The sequence below is a fragment of the Choloepus didactylus genome, chromosome X (assembly GCF_015220235.1).
Source record: "Choloepus didactylus isolate mChoDid1 chromosome X, mChoDid1.pri, whole genome shotgun sequence".
Taxonomy (NCBI): Eukaryota; Metazoa; Chordata; class Mammalia; order Pilosa; family Megalonychidae; genus Choloepus; species Choloepus didactylus.
Window position 1 is genome coordinate 76,836,684 of NC_051334.1, and position 19,803 is coordinate 76,856,486.

Sequence of the window (19,803 nt, forward strand, 5' to 3'; positions counted from 1 at the left end):
ACACCTTTGAAGCATTTTATCATAAAAAGTAATCATCTACATAAACTAACGGGAACTTAAAATTTTCATCATATATTTACTTCATTTTTTAGCTTGACCCTCTAGTAATTCTTCAGCTTCATTGATTTTGGCTGCTAAATAAGGAGGTCCTCCCTTGTCTGGGTGACTTCAGAGCATAATTCATAGATGAGCGTCTCTTATTTTTCCTCTATTGGTAGTTGGGCTTACACCTAGTATTAATGCTACTTCCTGTTTTGTAATTTTGGGTTCAAACCCACCTCTGTAATAGCCACCCCTGAAGGCAGATTTTGACTTTGAAAACTTGTTTTACTTAAGGCTCCATATGCTTCATGGCTTGCAAAACATAATAGCCTGCAAATCCTGCAGCTGCAATGGTCAGTCCAGCTGCTACCACTGTACTGGCCATGGCTCCGGCTTGGCTCCCCTGCCTCCAGCGGGAACACGGTTCATCCCAGCCCAGAGACCGTGGCTACCAACCCCCACCTCTACCAGAAAGTGACCGCGAACACCTCAGGTTTATATACTGTTGCTTCTTATTTATATATGCTACAGAGAAGCTACGCATATTTGGATCTGTTAATGAATTTTTCCATTTTTGCCCCTTTGAGAAGACATACTATAAGGGACGTATAGAAAATTATAGAAGATTCACAGAAAGGGAATTTAATTTATTGATGCCAAAGCTGGTTAAGGTTTGATGGGTTTATTTATAAGACTTTCAAAGGGAACTTTAGTATCAAATATTATACTGATGCAAAACTAGAATTCGGTTTTCTGTTAAAATGACAAAAATTTCATGGATTATGGGCTTGCTCTTAATAAGAGATTGTAAAGGTTTTGGTCTACCTTCTAAGTAATCTTCCTAGATAACAAAGATTCTGTCTTACCAAAATAACCTTTCATGGTTTATGTTGTTTTATTATGTCCTAGATTATTTAAGAAAACAAAGAATTCTCACATAAGAGAGAGCAAAAGTTCTTTACATTCACATTACTTCCTATGTTTACTTTTTTTAAAAAAAATTATTGTGGTAACATACATATAACACAGACTTACCCATTTTAATAACTTTCACATGTACAATTCAGTGATATTAATTACATTAACAATATTGTGTTACCATCACCACCATCCATTACTAAAACTTTTTCATGATCCCATTAAGAAGTAACTCCCCATTTCCCCTTCACCCTCAGAACATGGTACTCTGTAATCTACTGTATGTCTTTATGTATTGGTTGTCCCAGGTATTTCATATAAGTGAAATCATTCAACATTTGTCCTTTGTGTCTGGCTTATTTGATTCATCACGATGTCTTCAATGTTCATCTATGTTGTAGCATGCATCAAAACTTCATGGCTGATTAATATTCCATTGTATGGATATATCACATTTTTATTTATCCATCCATCTGTTGAGGGATGCATGGATAGCTTCCAACTTTCAGCGGTTGTGAATAATGCTGCTATGATCACTGGTGTACAAATATCTGTACAAGGCCCATGCTCTGCCTCCAGGGCAAACTCACTCTTTCCACGGGCGTGGGCCTCTCCACTCTCCCTGCCAGAGACCTCTTGACTCCAGACCTCAATCTCCATGGCTCTGTCTTTGAAGAAATTTTTCCTTCAATTTGTTCCTTCTCTGTTCTCTCCAGTCCAGACCGGCAGTGGCTCCGTCTGTACAGATCTCGCAAAAATCTCATTGGCTTGGCATGCAGTTTACAGGGGTCAAAACCGTCGGACAATAGGACTTTCCACATATCCTTTCTGGATAAAACCATCTCCAATCCTGGTTTGTATCGAAATGGCAGTCAGGTTCCATGTTTGGTTAAATCCTCACATGGGGCTGTAGCTTCTGGGGTCTCACTTTCTAGAAGCTCGGAATTTTCCAAACTATCAGTTTCTGGTTTCTTTGTACCCAAGAGTACATTTCTCAGCTTATCTCTGTCTTGTTGCATTTTTTTTTTTTAATCTTCATTTTATTGAGATATATTCACATACCACGCAGTCATACAAAACAAATCGTACTTTCGATTGTTTACAGTACCATTACATAGTGGTACATTCATCACCCAAATCAATCCCTGACACCTTCATTAGCACACACACACAAATAACAAGAATAATAATTAGAGTGAAAAAGAGCAATTGAAGTAAAAAAGAACACTGGGTACCTTTGTCTGTTTGTTTCCTTCCCCTATTTTTCTACTCATCCATCCATAAACTAGACAAAGTGGAGTGTGGTCCTTATGGCTTTCCCAATCCCATTGTCACCCCTCATAAGCTACATTTTTATACAACTGTCTTCGAGATTCATGGGTTCTGGGTTGTAGTTGATAGTTTCAGGTATCCACCACCAGCTACCCCAATTCTTTAGAACCTAAAAAGGGATGTCTAAAGTGTGCATAAGAGTGCCCACCAGAGTGACCTCTCGGCTCCTTTTGGAATCTCTCTGCCACTGAAGCTTATTTCATTTCCTTTCACATCCCCCTTTTGGTCAAGAAGATGTTCTCCGTCCCACGATGCCAGGTCTACATTCCTCCCCGGGAGTCATATTCCACGTTGCCAGGGAGATTCACTCCCCTGGGTGTCTGATCCCACGTCGGGGGGAGGGCAGTGATTTCACCTTTCAAGTTGGCTTAGCCAGAGAGAGAGGGCCACATCCGAGCAACAAAGAGGCATTCAGGAGGAGGCTCTTAGGCACAACCATAGGGAGGCCTAGCCTCTCCTTTGCAGCAACCGTCTTCCCAAGGGTAAAACCTGTGGTAGAGGGCTCAACCCATCAAACCACCAGTCCCCTATGTCTGTGGTCATGTTAGCAACCATGGAGGTGGGGTAGGCGAATACCCCTGCATTCTCCACAGGCTCCTCAAGGGGGCACTACATCTTTTTTTTTTTTCCTTGTTTTTCTTTTTTTTTTTTTTTAACTTTCCCTTCTTTTTTTTTTTTTAAATATAACTCTTTATTAAATAACATGCACAAATATTCCCTTCTTTTTTAAATCAACTGTATGAAAAAAAAATTAAAAAGAAAACAAACATACAATAAAAGAACATTTCAAAGAGACCATAACAAGGGAGTAAGAAAAAGACAACTAACCTAAGATAACTGCTTAACTTCCAACATGTTCCTACTTTACCCCAAGAAAGTTACCTAATATAGCAACATTTCTGTGAACTTGCTCCTACTATATCCATCAGAAATTAACAGACCATAGTCATTCCTGGGCATCCCCAGAACGTTAAATAGCTTATCTGTTCTTCTTGGATTATTGTTCCCCCTTCCTTAATTGCTCTCTATTGCTAGTTCCCCTACATTCTACATTATAAGCCATTTGTTTTACATTTTTCAAAGTTCACATTAGTGGTAGCATATAATATTTCTCTTTTTGTGCCTGGCTTATTTCGCTCAGCATTATGTCTTCAAGGTTCATCCATGTTGTCATATGTTTCACGAGATCGTTCCTTCTTACTGCCACGTAGTATTCCATCGTGTGTATATACCACATTTTATTTATCCACTCATCTGTTGAAGGACATTTGGGTTGTTTCCATCTCTTGGCAATTGTGAATAATGCTGCTATGAACATTGGTGTGCAGATATCTGTTCGTGTCACTGCTTTCCGACCTTCCGGGTATATACCGAGAAGTGCAATCGCTGGATCGAATGGTAACTCTATATCTAGTTTTCTAAGGAACTGCCAGACTGACTTCCAGAGTGGCTGAACCATTATACAGTCCCACCAACAATGAATAAGAGTTCCAATTTCTCCACATCCCCTCCAGCATTTGTAGTTTCCTGTTTGTTTAATGGCAGCCATTCTAACCGGTGTTAGATGGTATCTCATTGTGGTCTTAATTTGCATCTCTCTAATAGCTAGTGAAGCTGAACATTTTTTCATGTGTTTCTTGGCCATTTGTATTTCCTCTTCAGAGAACTGTCTTTTCATATCTTTTGCCCATTTTATAATTGGGCCGTCTGTACTACTGTCATTGAGTTGTAGGATTTCTTTATATATGCAAGATATCAGTCTTTTGTCAGATACATGGTTTCCAAAATTTTTTTCCCATTGAGTTGGCTGCCTCTTTACCTTTTTGAGAAATTCCTTTGAGGTGCAGAAACTTCTAAGCTTGAGGAGTTCCCATTTATCTATTTTCTCTTTTGTTGCTTGTGCTTTGGGTGTAAAGTCTAGGAAGTGGCCGCCTAATACAAGGTCTTGAAGATGTTTTCCTACATTATCTTCTAGGAGTTTTATGGTACTTTCTTTTATATTGAGATCTTTGGTCCATTTTGAGTTAATTTTTGTGTAGGGGGTGAGGTAGGGGTCCTCTTTCATTCTTTTGGATATGGATATCCAACTCTCCCAGCCTCATTTGTTGAAAAGACCATTATGACTCAGTTCAGTGACTTTGGGGGCCTTATCAAAGATCAGTCGGCCATAGATCTGGGGGTCTATCTCTGAATTCTCAATTCGATTCCATTGATCTATATGTCTATCTTTGTGCCAGTACCATGCTGTTTTGGCAACTGTGGCTTTATAATAAGCTTCAAAGTCAGGGAGTGTAAGTCCTCCCACTTCGTTTTTCTTTTTTAGAGTGTCTTTAGCAATTCGAGGCATCTTCCCTTTCCAAATAAATTTGATAACTAGCTTTTCCAAGTCTGCAAAGTAGGTTGTTGGAATTTTGATTGGGATTGCATTGAATCTGTAGATGAGTTTGGGTAGAATTGACATCTTAATGACATTTAGCCTTCCTATCCATGAACATGGAATATTTTTCCATCTTTTAAGGTCCCCTTCTATTTCTTTTAGTAGAGTTATGTAGTTTTCTTTGTATAGGTCTTTTACATCTTTGGTTAAGTTTATTCCTAGGTACTTGATTTTTTTAGTTGCTATTGAAAATGGTATCTTTTTCTTGAGTGTCTCTTCAGTTTGTTCATTTCTAGCATATAGGAACATTACTGACTTATGTGCATTAATCTTGTATCCCGCTACTTTGCTAAATTTGTTTATTAGCTCTAGTAGCTGTATCGTCGATTTCTCAGGGTTTTCTAGATATAAGATCATATCATCTGCAAACAATGACAGTTTTACTTCTTCTTTTCCAATTTGGATGCCTTTTATTTCTTTGTCTTGCCGGATTGCCCTGGCTAGCACTTCCAGCACAATGTTGAATAACAGTGGTGACAGCGGGCATCCTTGTCTTGTTCCTGATCTTAGAGGGAAGGCTTTCAGTCTCTCACCATTGAGTACTATGCTGGCTGTGGGTTTTTCATATATGCTCTTTATCATGTTGAGGAAGTTTCCTTCAATTCCTACCTTTTGAAGTGTTTTTATCAAAAAGGGATGTTGGATTTTGTCAAATGCTTTTTCAGCATCTATTGAGATGATCAATTGATTTTTCCCTTTTGACTTGTTAATGTGTTGTAATACATTGATTGATTTTCTTATGTTGAACCATCCTTGCATGCCTGGAATAAACCCCACTTGGTCATGGTGTATGATTTTTTTAATGTGTCTTTGGATTCGATTTGCAAGTATTTTGTTGAGGATTTTTGCATCTATATTCATTAGGGAGATTGGCCAGTAGTTTTCCTTTTTTGTAGCATCTTTGCCTGGTTTTGGTATTAGATTGATGTTAGCTTCATAAAATGAGTTAGGTAGTGTTCCATTTTCTTCAATGTTTTGAAAGAGTTTGAGTAAGATTGGTGTCAGTTCTTTCTGGAAAGTTTGGTAGAATTCCCCTGTGAAGCCATCTGGCCCTGGGCATTTATTTGTGGGAAGATTTTTGATGACTGATTGGATCTCTTTGCTTGTGATGGGTTGGTTGAGGTCTTCTATTTCTTCTCTGGTCAGTCTAGGTTGTTCATATGTTTCCAGGAAATTGTCCATTTCCTCTACATTATCCAGTTTGTTGCCATACAGTTGTTCATAGTATCCTCTTATAATTTTTTTAATTTCTTCAGGATCTGCAGTTATGTCACCTTTTTCATTCATTATTTTGTTTATATGGGTCTTCTCTCTTTTTGATTTTGTCAGTCTAGCTAGGGGCTTGTCAATCTTGTTGATCTTCTCAAAGAACCAACTTTTGGTGATATTTATCCTCTCTATTGTTTTTTTTGTTTTCTATGTCATTTATTTCTGCTTTAATCCTTGTTATTTCTTTTCTTCTACTTGGTTTAGGATTGGTTTGTTGTTCATTTTCTAGCTTCTTCAGTTGATCCATTAGTTCTTTGATTTTGGCTCTTTCTTCCTTTTTAATATATGCGTTTAGTGCTATACATTTCCCCCTTAGCACTGCTTTTGCTGCATCCCATAGGTTTTGGTATGTTGTGTTCTCATTTTCATTCGTCTCTATATATTTAGCAATTTCTCTTGCTATTTCTTCTTTAACCCACTGATTGTTTAGGAGTGTGTTGTTTAACCTCCAGGTATTTCTGAATTTTCTAAGTCTCTGATGGTTATTGACTTCTAATTGTATTCCATTGTGGTCAGAGAATGTGCTTTGAATAATTTCAATCTTTTTAAATTTATTGAGGCTTGTTTTATGTCCCAGCATATGATCTATTCTGGAGAAAGTTCCATGAGCACTAGAAAAGTATGTGTATCCTGGTGATTTGGGATGTAATGTCCTGTATATGTCTGTTAAATCTAATTCATTTATCAGATTGTTTAGGTTTTCAATTTCCTTATTGGTCTTCTGTCTGGTTGATCTATCTATAGGAGAGAGTGATGTGTTGAAGTCTCCCACAATTATTGTGGAAACATCAATTGCTTCCTTTAGTTTTGCCAGTGTTTCTCTCATGTATTTTGTGGCACCTTGATTGGGTGCATAGACATTTACGATTGTTATTTCTTCTTGCTGAATTGCCCCTTTTATTAGCATGTAGTGGCCTTCTTTGTCTCTCAAAACATCCCTGCATTTGAAGTCTATTTTATCTGAGATTAATATTGCTACACCTGCTTTCTTTTGGCTGTAGCTTGCATGAAATATTTTTTTCCATCCTTTCACTTTCAGTTTCTTTGTGTCCCTGTGTCTAAGATGAGTCTCTTGTATGCAACATATTAATGGTTCATTTTTTTTGATCCATTCTGCGAATCTATATCTTTTAATTGGGGAGTTTAATCCATTTACATTCAACGTTATAACCGTGAAGGCATTTCTTGAATCAGCCATCTTATCCTTTGGTTTATGTTTGTCATATTTTTCCCCTCTGTCTATTAATATCCTTTATTGTACCCATACCGAATCTCTTTAGTACTGAACCTTTCTCCAAGTCTCTCTGTCCTTTCTTTGTTTCTCTGTCTGTAGGGCTCCCTTTAGTATCTCCAGTAGGGCAGGTCTCTTGTTAGCAAATTCTCTCAGTATTTGTTTGTCTGTGAAAAATTTAAGCTCTCCCTCAAATTTGAAGGAGAGCTTTGCTGGATAAAGTATTCTTGGCTGGAAATTTTTCTCACTCAGAATTTTAAATATATCGTGCCACTGCCTTCTCGCCTCCATGGTGGCTGCTGAGTAGTCACTACTTAGTCTTATGCTGTTTCCTTTGTATGTGGTGAATTGCTTTTCTCTTGCTGCTTTCAGAACTTGCTCCTTCTCTTCTGTGTTTGACAGTGTGATCAGTATATGTCTCGGAGTGGGTTTATTTGGATTTATTCTATTTGGAGTTCGCTGAGCATTTATGATTTGTGTATTTATGTTGTTTAGAAGATTTGGGAAGCTTTCCCCAACAATTTCTTTGAATACTCTTCCTAGACCTTTACCCTTTTCTTCCCCTTCTGGGACACCAATGAGTCTTATATTCGGACGTTTCATATTATCTATCATATCCCTGAGGTCCATTTCGATTTTTTCGATTTTTTTCCCCATTCTTTCTTTTATGCTTTCATTTTCCATTCTGTCATCTTCGAGGTCACTGATTCGTTGTTCAACTTCCTCTAGTCTTGTACTATGAGTGTCCAGAATCTTTTTAATTTGGTCAACAGTTTCTTTAATTTCCATAAGATCATCCATTTTTTTATTTAGTCTTGCAATGTCTTCTTTATGCTCTTCTAGGGTCTTCTTGATTTCCTTTGTATCCCGTACTATGCATTTTACTATAAGCTGCAAGGAGGAGCCAGGCTATATCCTCCACGTGTAGTCTGGAGATCTCCTCAGCTAAGTATCCCAGCTTGTTGCTTTCAAATTCTGCCTTCCATCCGACACCAGGACTTAATTTTGCCAAATTCTCTGCCACTGTAAAACAAGGATTGTCTTTTTTCCAGTTGGCAATGACACATTCATCATTTCTGCTCAAGGCCTCATCAGAAGTATCTTTAGAATCCATATTTCTACCAACAGTCTCTTCAAAGAAATCTAGGCCTTTTCTATCAAGCTCCTCACAATTCTTCCAGAATCTTCTCCTTATCCATTTAAAAAGCTGTTCCAACATGTTTGGTATTTGCAAACTCAGCAGTACCCCACTTCTCTGGTACCAAAATCTATTCCGGTTTGTTAATGCTGCCGTTATGCAAAATACTAGAAACAGACTGGCTTTTATAAAGGGGGTTTATTTGCTTACAAAGCTACAGTATGAAGGCCATGAAAATGTCCAAATTAAGGCATCGACACAAGTATACCTTCACCAAAGGAAGGCCAATGGCATCTGGAAAACTTCTGTTAGCTAGGAAGGCACTTGGCTGGGTCTGCTGATCCCGGGTTGTGTTCCAGCTCCTCTCTCAGCTCCTGTGCATTTTTCAAAATGTTGCTCTTGGGGCATTTGTCCTCTCTTAGCTTCTCTGGAGCAAACTCTGGGCTAGCATAAGTCTGCTTTCAATGCCCGTCTCCAAAATGTCTCTCTCAGTTGCTCTCCAAAATGTCACTCACAGCTGCTCTGAGGTCCTTCTGTTTGTGAGCTTTATTTATAGGACTCCAGTGATTAAATCAAGACCCACCCTGAATGGATGGCATCCATACTGTCATGGAAATAATTCAATCAAATGTTTCACCCACAGTTGATTGAGTCAAATCTCCATGGAAACACTCAATCAAAGGATTCCAACCCAATCAACACTAATAATACATCTGCCCCCACAAGACTGCATCAAAGAACATGGCATTTTGGGGGACATAATACATCCAAACCAGCACAATGTACTTTGATGTACAACAGTTTTTCAATTTCTATGAAGTCCCATTTATCTACCTTTTCTTTTGTTGCTTATGCTTTTGGAGTCATGTACAAGACCCCCTGCTTAAAACAAGGTCCTGACAATTTTTCCCTATGCTTTCTTCTAAGAGATTTATGGTTTTACCATAAATATTTAGGCTTTGATCCATTTTAAGTTAATTTTCCTATATGGTGTTAGGTAGGGTTCCAATTTCATTCTTTAGCATGTGGATATCCAGTTTTCCCAGAACCCTTTGTTGATGAAAGTATACTTTCCCCATTGAGTGGACCTAGCATCATTGTAAAAAATTAATTGAACATAGACATGTGGGTTTATTTGTGCACTCTAAACTTTATTCCACTGGTCTATTTGTCTGTCCTTATGACAGTAATACACCGTTTTGATTACAGTAGCTTTAAATTGGGAAGTGTGAGTCCTTCAAATTTGTTCAATTTTTTTCAAGATAGTTTTGGCTATTTGGGACCCCTAACTGTTCCATATGAATTTCGTGATTGAATATTCCATTTCAACAAAAAAGGATGCTGGGATTTTGAATAGTATTGCATTGAATTTGTAAATCACTTTGGGTAGTACTGACAACTTGACAATGTGGTTAAGTCTTCCAATCCGTGAATATGGGCTATCTTTCCATTTATTTAGGTCTTCCTTAATTTCTTTCAGCAATGTTTTATAGTGTTCAGCGTACATGTCTTTTACATCATTAGTTAAGTTTATTACTAGATATTTCATTCTTTCAAATGTTATTGTAAATGGAGTTATTTTCTTGATTTCCTTTTTGGATTGTTCATTGCTGGTGTATAGGAACACAACTGATTTTTGTGTGTTGATACCCCACAACTTTGCTTAATTAATTTTTTAGCTCTAGTAGCTTTCTTGTGGATAATTTGGGATTTTCTCTAAATAGGATCACATCATAATAGAGATAAGATTTCCTTCTTCCTTTCCAATTTGGATGACTTTTATTTCTTTTTCTTGTCCAATACCTCTGCCTACAATTTTCAGTATAATGTTGAATGGCTATGGTAAGAAAGGGCATCCTTGTCTTGTTCCCGATCTTAAGGGGAAAGCTTTCAGTCCTTCACCTTGAATATGATGTTAGCTGTGGTTTTTTCATACATGCCTTTATCATGTTGGGGAAGCTCCCTTCTATTCCTAGTTTTCTGAAAGTTGTTCTTAAGAAAGGGTGCTGGATTTTGTCAAATGCCTTTTCTGCATCAATTTAGATGATCATGTGTTTTCTTTCTTTCACTTTATTTATCTGGTGTATTAAATTGATGGAGTTTCTTAGGTTGAATCACCTTTCCATTCCTTATTTATATTCCACAAATAATTCTTTTAATTTACCACTGGATTCAATTCATTAGCATTTTGTTGAGGATATTGGCATCTATATTCATAACAGATATTGGTCTGCAATTTTCTTTTTTTATTAGAGAAGTTGTGGGTTTACAGAACAATCCTGCATAAAATACAGGATTCCCATATCCCACCCTACCACCAATGCCTTGCACTGGTGTGGAACATTTTTTACAATTGTTGATAGCATTTTTTATAATTGTTCTGTTTTTAAAGAGAAGTTACATTGATGAAAGATTATTAAAATAGTATTATTAACCATCATCCATAGTTTCATTAGGTTTATATTTTTCCCATATACTTTCCTATTATTAACACCTTGTATTAGTGTCATATATTTGTTATAATTCATGAAAGAACATTCTTATTCTTGTACTATTAACAATAGTCCTTCATCTATAATAGGGTTCACTGTGTGGTATAGTTCATTGTTTTATCCTTCAATTTTTATTCTAGTAACATATACATCCCAAAGTCTCCTCTTTTAACCACATTCATCTGGAGTTCAGTGCTGTTAACTACACTCAGAATAATGTGCTACCATCACCACCATTCATTTCCAAACTTTTACCATCAGCCTACATAGAAAATTTGTACAAGGTAAGCATCAACACACGATTCCCTAACTCCAATCTATCTCCTGGTAGCCTATATTCTAGGCTCTAACCCTGAGTTTGCTAATTTATAATTAGTTCATAACAGTGAAATCATACAATATTTTTCCTTTTGTGTCTGGCTTATTTCACTCAAGATAAGGTCCTCAAGGTTCATCCATGTTGTCACATGCATCAGGAGTACAATTCTTTTTGCAGTTGAATAACATTCCATCATATGTATATACCACATTTTTTTTCATCCATTCATCAGTTGATGGATACTTGGATTGCTTCCATCTTTTGGCAACTGTGAATAATGCCTCTATGAACATCAGTGTGCAAATATCTGTTCAAGTCTCTGCTTTCAGTTCTTCTGGGTATATAACTAGTAACAGGATTGTCAGATCATATGGTAATTTTATACTTAGCTTCTTCAGGAACTGCCAAACTGTCTTGTGCAGCAGCCGCACCATTTTATATTCCACCAGCAATGAGTGAGTGTTCCTATTTCTCCACGTCTTCTCCAACACTTGTAGTTTTCTGTTTTTTTTTTTTTTTTAAAATAGTGGCCATTCTAGTAGGTGTGAAATGATATTTCATTGTGTTTTTGATTTGCATTTCCCTAATAGCTAGTGCTATTTAGCCATTTGTATATCTTCTTTGTATAAATGACTATTCAAGTCTTTTGCCCACATTTTTTTTTTTTTGAGACATGAGCTTTTATTATGGGGCTTACCTACAGGGTGGGGAAGTCGAGTCACGTTGCCCTGAAATCAGGAGCTTCTCTGAATGGATTCAGGAGCTGCTCTGAATGGCAGCGAGTTCAGAGCACAGCGTGGAAAGAGTCTGCACTTTGGGTGTGCTGAATAAGCTGGTTATAAGGGCTCGACATTCCAATGTGTATGAGAGCATAAGGCAGGGAGCGGGGGTTGTTTTTGCCCATATTTTAATTTGGTTGTTTATCTTTTTATTGTTGAGTTTGTATGAGTTCTTTATATATTCTGGATATTAAACCCTTATTGGATTTGTGGTTTCCACATATTTTCTCCCATTGGGTAGGCTGCCTTTTCACCTTACTGACAAAGTACTTTGAAGTGCAAAAGTATTCAGTTATGAGGAGGTCCCACTTATCTGTTTTTTCTTTCTTTGCTTGTGCTTTGGGTGTAAAATCTAAGAAACCACCACCTACCACAATATCTTGAAGATGTTTCCCTACATTTTCATCTTGGTGTTTTATGGTCTTGCCTCTTATATTTAGGTCTTTAATCTATGTTGATATAAGTTTTGTATAGGGTGTGAGATAGGGGTCCTCATTCATTCTTTTGCATATGGATATCCAGTTCTCCCAGTACCATTTGTGGAAGACACTATTCTTTCCCACTTGAGTAGATTTGGCAACCCTGTCAAATATAAATTGACATAAGATGTGATGATCTATTTCTGAACTCTGAATTCGATTCCATTGGTCGATATATCTATCCTGATACCAGTATCATGCTGTTTTAACCACAGTAGCATTGCAGTATGCTTTAAAGTCAGGAAGTGTAAGTCCCCCAACTTTGTTCTTAATTTTCAAAATATTTTTGGCTATACAGGCTCCTCATCCTTCCAAATAAATTTGATAATTGGCTTTTAAATTTTTGTAAAATAGGCTGCTGGAATTTTGATTGGGATTGTACTGAATTGGTAAATCAATTTGGGGAGAATTGACATCTTAATGATATTTAGCCTTCCTGTCTATGAACATAGAATGTTCTTCCATTTATTTCAGTCTTCTTTGATGCCTTTTAGCAATGTTTTGTAGTTTTCTGTGTACAATTCCTTTATACTCTCTGTTAAATTTACTCCTTGATATTTGATTCTTTTATTTACTATTGCAAACAGAATTTTTCATCTTGATTTCCTCCTCAGATTGCTCATTACTACTGTAGAGAGACACTACTGATTTTTGCTTGTTGGTCTTATATCCTGCCACTTTGCTGAACTTGTTTATAAGCTCTAGTGGCTTTTTTGTAGATTTTTTCAGGACTTTGTAAATATAGGATCATGTCATCTGCATAGTGAAAATTTTACTTCTTCCATTCCAATTTGGATGCCTTTTATTTCTTTTTCTTGCCTAACTGCTCTGGCTAAAACTTCTAGCACAATGTTGAATAATAATGGTGAGAGTGGGCATCCTTACCTTGTTCCAGATCTTACAGGAAAAGCTTTCAGCCTTTCAACGTTCAGCACAATTTTAGCTGTGGATTTTTCATGTATGCGCTTTGTTGTGTGGAAAAAAATTCCTTCTATTTTTCAAAATGTTTTTAACAAGAAAGGATGCTGGATTTTGCTAGTTGCCTCTTCTGCATTGAAGTGATCATGTAGTTTTTCCCCTTCAATTTGTTAATGTGGTGAATTACATTGATTTTCTTTTGTTGAACCTCCTTGCATACCTGGGTTTTATCCCATTTATCATGGTGTATAATTCTTTTAATATTCCATGGTATTTGAATTGCAAGTATTTTCTTGAGGATTTTTGCATCTACATTCATTGGAGGAGTTGGTCTCTAATTTTCTTTTCTTGTATCTTTATCTGGCTTTGGTATTAGGGTGATTTTTGGAGTCATACAATGATTTAGATAGTTCCCTCCTCTTCAATTGTTTGGAAGGGTTTGAGCACCATTGGTATTAATTCTTCTTGGAATGATTGGTAGAATTCACCTGTGAAGCCCTCTGATTCCTGGCTGTTCTTTGTTGAGAGCTTTTTGATGATTGAATCAATATCTTTACTTGTGATTGTTCTGCTGAACTCTTCGATTTCTTGTAGAGCCAGTGTAAGCTGTTCATGTGTTTCTAAAAATTTGTCCACTTCATCTAAGTTGTCTAATTTGTTAACACCCAGTTGTTCATAGTATCTTTTTATGATCCTTTTTATTTCTGTGGGGTCAGTAGTAATGACCCCTCTTATTTCTCATTTTATTTATTGCATCTTCTCTATTTTTCTCTTTGTCAGTCTAGCTAAGGGGTTGTCAATTTTATTGATCTTCTGAAAGAACTTTTTTTTTTATTCTATTGTTTTTTTATTTGCAATTTCATTTATTTTTGCTCTTATCTTTGTTATTTCTTTCCTTCTGCTTGCTTTGGGATTAGTTTGATATTCTTTTTCTAGTTCCTCCAGGTGTGCAATTAGGTCTTTGATTTTAGCTCCTTCTTCTTTTTTAATTAGGCATTTAGGACTATAAATTTCTCTCTCAGCACTTCCTTCACTGCAGCCCCAAGTTTTGATATGTTGCGATTTTCATTCATCTTGAGATATTTACTAATTTCTCTTGTAACTTCTTTGATGCACTGATTGTTTGGGTGTGTTGTTTAACCTCCATATATTTGTGAATTTTCCAGTTCTTCACCTATTATTGATTTCCAGTTCATTCCATTATGATCAGAGAAAGTGCTTTGTATAATTTCAATCTTTTAAAATTTATTGAGACTTGTTTTGGGACCCAACATGTGGTCTATCCTGGAAAACAACCATGCACACTTGAGAAGAAAGTATATTCTGCTGTTCGGGGGTGCAATGTTTTGTATGTTAGGTCTAGTTCATTTATCCTACTATTCAAGTTCTTCATTTCCTTATTGATTATCTGTATATTGATGTTCTATCTATTGACGACAGTGGTGTTTTGAATTCTCTAACTATTATTGTAGAGACATCTATTTCTCCCTTCAATTTTGTCAGTATTTGCTTCATGTATTTTGAGATACTCTGGTTAGGTGCATAAATATTTATGATTATTTCTTCTTGGTGGATTGCTCATTTTATTAACATATAGTGTTGGTCTTTGTCTTTCACAATAGTTTCACATCTAAAGTCTATATTGTCCAATATTAGTATAGTATAGTAGAGCTGTCCTTTAGCAAACTGTTCCCCATAGCTCTAAGGCACTGTGTCTTTAGATCCCACCCACCCTGCTTCCACCCATTGGGGGCAGGATTGAAACAGAAGCTGCTGGCTCCTTTTGTTTGAGGTGAGTGAAACAATAGGTGCCCTCAGATCTGACACCCAATGATCTGAGTTTGGTAATCAAAAGCCATTATCAGTCCTCAGTCATGCCTCCCCACCCATTCTTGGAGAAGATGACTTTTATATCCCTTTCTAACAGTAGCAGCCAGCCAAGGACTGGATCCCAAGGTGAACTGCCACAAGAGTGGGGGATGAGCACCAGATGCCATTGGTGTCAAGAGTGCTTTACTCATAGTTCTTCATTGCAGTTTCTTGGTTTCTTCCTTCCCTTCTTTCCTAGATGCTGTACAGTGTTTTTCTGGCCTCCAGAACCCCAGAACAGTTGTTTCAGACGATTCCTTGCTGTTTACTAGCTACCCTAGAGGATGGACAGAGTCCTGGATCTCCCTACTCTGCCACAATTCCTGGAACTCTCAGTCTATAATTTTCTTTTAGTGTTGTGTCTTTATCTGACTTTGAATGCTGACCTCAAAGAATGAATTAGGAAGTGTTCTCTCCTTTTCAGTGTTTTTGAAGAGGTTGAGAAGGACTGGTGTTTTCTTCTTTGAATGTTTGGCACAGGTCACCAGTGAGGCCATCTGTTCCTGGACTTCTCTTTGTTGGGAGCTTTTTGATTAATGATTTAATCTTTTTACTTGTTATTGGTCTGTTGAAATTTTCTACATCTTTTTGAGTCACTTTAGGTAATTTTTTTTTGTATTTCTAGGAATTTTTCCATCTCATTTTAGGTCATCTAATTTGTTGGCATACAAATGTTCATAGGATCCTATTCTAATCCTTTATATTTCTGTACTTCTTTTATTCACTAGGTTGGTCATCACGTCCCCACTTTCATTTCTGGTTTTAGTTATTTGTGTCCTTTCCCTTTTTTTTTCTTTGTTAGTGTTTCTTTAGGTTTGTCAACTTCATTGATCTTTTCGAAGAATTAACTTTTTTTATTTTTTTAATTCAACTTTACTGAGATATGTTCACATACCATGCAGTCATACAAAGCATACATTCAACTGTTCATAGTACCATTATATAGTTGTGCGTTCATCACCAAAATTAATTTTTGAACATTTTCATTACCACACACACAAAAATAATAAGAATAAAAATTAAAGTGAAAAAAGAACAATTAAAGTAAAAAAGAACACTGGGTGTTTTTTTTTTTTTTGCTCCCATTTTTCTACTCATACATCCATACACTAGAGAAACAGGAGTGTGGTCCAAATGGCTTTTCCAATCACATTGTCAGCCCTCATAAGCTACATTTTTATACAATCATCTTCAAGATTCAAGGGTTTGGGGTTGTAGTTTGATAATCTCAGGTATTTACTGCTATTTATTCCAAATCATTAGAACGTAAAAATGGTTGTCTATATTGTGTGTAAGAGTGCCTGCCAGAGTGACCTCTTGGCTCCTTTTGGAATCTCTCTGCCAGTGAAGTTTATTTCACTTCCTTTCACATCCCCCTTTTGGTCAAGAAGAAGTTCTTCATCCCACAATGCCGGGTCTAGATTCCTTTCTGGGAGTCATATTTCATGTTGCCAGGGAGATTCACTCCCCTGGATGTCAGATCCCATGTAGGGGGGAGGGCAGTGATTTCACCTTTCAAGTTGGCTTAGCTAGAGAGACAGGGCCACATCTGAGCAACAAAGAGGCATTCAGGAGAAGACACTTCGGCACAATTATAGGGAGGCTTAGCCTCTCCTTTTCAGCCACAGTCTTCCTAAGGGCAAGTATTGTGATTGAGGGCTTAGCCCATCAAACCACCAGTCCCCAATGTCTGTGAGCACATCAGCAACCACCAAGGTGGGGAAGCCCAACAGCCCTGCATTCTCCACCAGCTCCTCATGGGGGCTCTGCATATTTTTCAGTTTTTTTTTTTAAATTAACTCTTTTTTTAAAGTTAACTATTAGCTTTAAAAAAATTTAAAAAAACATACAATAAAAAAACAATTCAAACAAACCATAACAAGGGAGTAAGAAAAAGACAACTATCCTAAAATAACTACTTTACTTTCAACACGTTCCTACTCTAACCCAAGAAAATAACCTAACATCACAAAATTCAAAGAATTAACTTTTGATTTTGTTGATTATCTCTACAGTTTTTCTATTCTTTATTTCATTCATGTTTGCTCTAATCATTACATTTTCCTTCCTACTGCTCACTTTGGGTTCAGCTTGCTGTTCAATTTCTAGTTCTTTCAGTTGTGGGGTTAGATCTCTGAATTGAGATCTTTGTCTTTTTTAAACATAAGCACTAAAGCTATAAATTTCCCTCTGAGCACTGCCTTTGTTACCCCATAAATTTTAGTATGCTGTGCTTTCCTTTTCATTTATCTTAAGGTATTTGCTAATTTCCCTCATGATTCTAATTTCCTCTTTGATTCCTTGATTGTTTAAGACAGTGTTAAGTTCCCGACATTTGTGAATTTTTCAGTTTTCCTTCTGTTTTTTTCTTTCTAGCTTCATTCCACTGTGGTTGGAGAAGATACTTTGCATGATTTCAGTCTTTGTGAATTTATTGAATATTATTTTGTGACACAACATATGGTCTATACAGGAGAATCATCCATGTGCACTTGAAACATATGTATTATGCTCTTTTTGGATGAAGTGTTCTATATGTGTCTGTCAGTCTGGTTGTTATATACAACTGTTCAAGTCCTCTATTACTTATTACTCTTCCATCTTAATGTTCTACCCAATATTGAAAGATGTGTATTGAAGTATCCCCCTATAAATGCAGAGCTCCTGTCAATTCTGTCAATGTTTGCTTCATATTTTGGTTCTGTTGTTAGGCGGATATATGTTCAAAATTATTATCTATTCTTGTTGAATTAACCCTTTCATCAACATATAGTGTTCTTCTTTGTCCCTTGCAACAATTTTTGACTTCAAGTCTATTTTATCTGATATTAGTATAGCCAGCCTAACTCTGTTGTGTTTACTATTTGATGGAATATTTTTCCCATCCTTTTACTTTCAACCTACTTGTGTCTTTTAATTTAAGGTAAGTTTCTTGTAATCAGCATATAGTTGGGTCATACTTCTCAATTTATTCTGCCAGTCCTTCCTTTTGACTGGAGAGTTTACTTATTTAAAATCATTACTGATAATGCAGGGCTTTCTTTTGTGTTTGTGTTCATACCTTTTTTGTCCCTCATTTCTTCCATTTCATTACTGGCTACTTTTGTGTTTAGTTGATCTTTTGCAGTGAACCATTCAGAAACCCTTCTCATTTCCTTTCATGTATATTAATTTAAAATATTCCCTTTGTGGTTACCATAAGGCTTACATTCAATATCCCAAACTATAACAATCTTGTTTGATTTGATTCCAACTTAAATTCAATAGCATACATAAGCTATGTTCCTATTCTCCTGTCCCCCTTTATGTTGTTCTTGCCAAAAATTACATCTTTATACACTATGGACCCAAAACTATACAGAATTACTTTTTATATATTTGTATATTAGGTCTTGAAAACAGTAAAAATTGGATTTACAATCCAAAAATACAATAGTACTGACATTTATATTTACCCATGTAAATATGCCCTTATCAGGTATCTTTCTTATGCTTTCATATGGCTTCAAGCTACTATCTAGTGTCCTTTTCTTTCACTCTGAAGAACTCCCATTAGCATTTTTTGGAGCTAGGTCTAGTGGTGACATGATCCCTTAGCTTTCTGCTTTTTTAATTTTTATTTTGAAATAATTTCAAACATATAGAACAGTTGCAAATACAATACAAACCCCACACAGAGCACTCCAACACCCCCCACCCCCAGATATCTGAATCTACCAATTTTACATTTTGCTACCTTTGCAGTACCTTTCTTTCTCCCTCCTTCTTTCCTTCCTTCCTTCCTTCCTTCCTTCCTTCCTTCCTTCCTTCCTTCCTTCCTTCCTTCCTTTCTCCCTCCCTCCCTCCCTTCCTTCCTCCCTACCTCTCTCTCTCTCTCTGCCCCCCTCTCTCTTTCTTTCAACTATATCTATTATCTTTTTATCAATTATCTATCTACCCATTTATCATCTTCTGAACATTTGAAAGCAGGTTGCATATATCATACTCCTTGAACTCATAACACTTCCATGTACATTTCCTACGAACAAAGGTATTCACTATGTCATTAACTGCAGTTAATTCAAGAAAATTAATATGGATATAAAGCTTAAATTCTATGTTCCAATTTTTCCTTATGCCCTCTTTAAGCTTTTCTCCTTCATTCTTAGATCCACTCCAGTATCACATATTGCATTGATTGTCATTAACTCTTAATTAATTCCTTTTTAAAATTAGCTATCTAAAAATTTTTTCTAAAAAAACATTTACAGTTAAAAAACATTGCAAACAAACCATAACAAGGGAGTAAGAAAAAGACAACTAACCTAAAATAACTACTTTACTTCCAACATGTTCCTACTCGACCCCAAGAAAATAACCTAACATAGCAACATTTCTGTGAACTTGTTCCTACCATACCCATCAGAAATTAACAAACCATAGTCATTGCTGGGCATTCCCAGAATGCTAAATTTACCCATGATAGCTTATCTGTTCTTATTGGGTTATCATTCCCCCTTCATTAATTGCTTTCTATTGCTAGTTCCCCTACATTCTACATTATAAACCATTTATTTTAGGAGTGTGTTGTTTAATCTCCA

At 36.4% G+C, this 19,803-nt stretch overlaps 1 protein-coding gene and 1 pseudogene across 4 annotated transcripts in view; both read right to left on the reverse strand.

Annotated features, from left to right (window-relative positions):
- The window catches only part of HDAC8 (histone deacetylase 8), a 244,657-nt gene that overhangs the window by 111,059 nt on the left and 113,795 nt on the right, over nt 1–19,803 (reverse strand). The window lies entirely within an intron of this gene.
- LOC119522678 lies at nt 82–427 on the reverse strand (annotated as a pseudogene).